The sequence below is a fragment of the Primulina huaijiensis genome, unplaced genomic scaffold (assembly GCF_012295235.1).
Source record: "Primulina huaijiensis isolate GDHJ02 unplaced genomic scaffold, ASM1229523v2 scaffold9269, whole genome shotgun sequence".
In the NCBI taxonomy this organism is placed as follows: Eukaryota; Viridiplantae; Streptophyta; class Magnoliopsida; order Lamiales; family Gesneriaceae; genus Primulina; species Primulina huaijiensis.
In genome coordinates, this window is record NW_027361521.1 from 1 (window position 1) to 1,446 (window position 1,446).

Sequence of the window (1,446 nt, forward strand, 5' to 3'; positions counted from 1 at the left end):
ACATAAATTACCATATCATCAGTTGTTTGGCTTGTGGTATGGGAGTCTCAAATAAAATAGTACTATTTGGCACTGTTCCAATGGACAACCCTGTGATAATATATTTTAATGAGCAAAGACTACTATATATCAATATAACTTGCTATAATATATATTTAGCTATTTATCATTCAGATTTACTTAGTAAAGTTTTTATATAATGGAATAAAATCAAGCTTATCTTACCGTAAAATGTGTTCACAGAAAGCCTCATTCCCAAAATGATGGGCATGTTGTGAACATTTTCAACCAGATAAGGAGCTTCGTTTTCCAGAAATTCCTCCCATAATGTGAGGATTAAAGGTTTGCGTCTGTATGCATAATAAAGTTGTACTATCTCTTTGAATATGATTAGGAAAAATCTAAAGTGCACCAATTGACATTGTATATTTTGAAATGAAATGACTTACTCTTCGTTGACAATGACAAAGTCTTGTAAGTGTTTTTTAGTTTTCTCAATGAACCGTGGTGGAAACACATGCATAACACTGCACAATAAGTCTAAAACACAAGATCTGTTCATTAAATAACAAGACTTAGTTGGCATTTCAGGATGTGAAAGGAAAATTGGGGAAAAAACTTAGCTGATTTGTTTGTTAGGCATGTCTGCTATTTGTGGGAATTGTCCAAACGAAGTAAGTTCGTAAGCATGGTTCACGGGAAGTTGTTCTTTTACGTCTGCAAGTTTAATGTAAGTGCTTCGACTCAAGATCATTTGATGTTTTGATGCTGCCATAATCGGTGTGTTTCCACTTATTTCCTTGATCTTGGCATTCCCGACATAGTAAGTTTTGTAAAGCTCAACCAACTTGTTTAGTTGATCCACATCTTGTTCATAGATGATACTTTGCATGCTTGTATTCTGGATGAAATAAAGCGTGTAATTAAACCATATGAAGAACAAATTTTTTTTACAATGCTTTAAATAATCTTACCTCTTTATCAATAAAAATAATTTTTTGCTGTCTTCCCCATTTCGAAAAACTGATGGGGTTTTTTTCTACAACCAAAACCCTTACAAACCAGTTGCGAGTTTCTGGTTTAAGATTTGAAAGAGCTGTACATTTTTCATTCATTGATCTGCATGGTATAGGAAGAACAAGCAAGATATAAATGGCTATTTTCGATAATTCTAACAGAGAAGTTCTTGTTAACAATCACAATAAGAAATGACAAATATAATTTATACCTTAGATATGATATCTCTTAAGAATAACACTTTAATATGGTATAAAATAATTTTTAGGGTATGTAAAAGTTTTGGGACCAATTAACATGTGGAAAAGTTGTAATAACGAAATTGAACCTTATTGTTTTAAATAAAAATGTAGCCACTGTGAGTAAGAAATTTTCAGAAAAGGAAGAAATCTAATTTGAATATAACAATGCTTTGTCTACAATATTTAA

At 31.4% G+C, this 1,446-nt stretch overlaps 1 long non-coding RNA gene across 1 annotated transcript; it reads right to left on the reverse strand.

Moving 5' to 3' along the window:
- Positions 1 to 9: 9 nt before the first annotated feature.
- Positions 10 to 905, reverse strand: LOC140970581 (uncharacterized). The gene is made up of 3 exons (XR_012174153.1): positions 450 to 905; positions 226 to 350; positions 10 to 90 (listed from the first exon to the last, which is right to left on the reverse strand). It is a non-coding gene; the product is annotated as an uncharacterized lncRNA (long non-coding RNA).
- Positions 906 to 1,446: the final 541 nt, after the last annotated feature.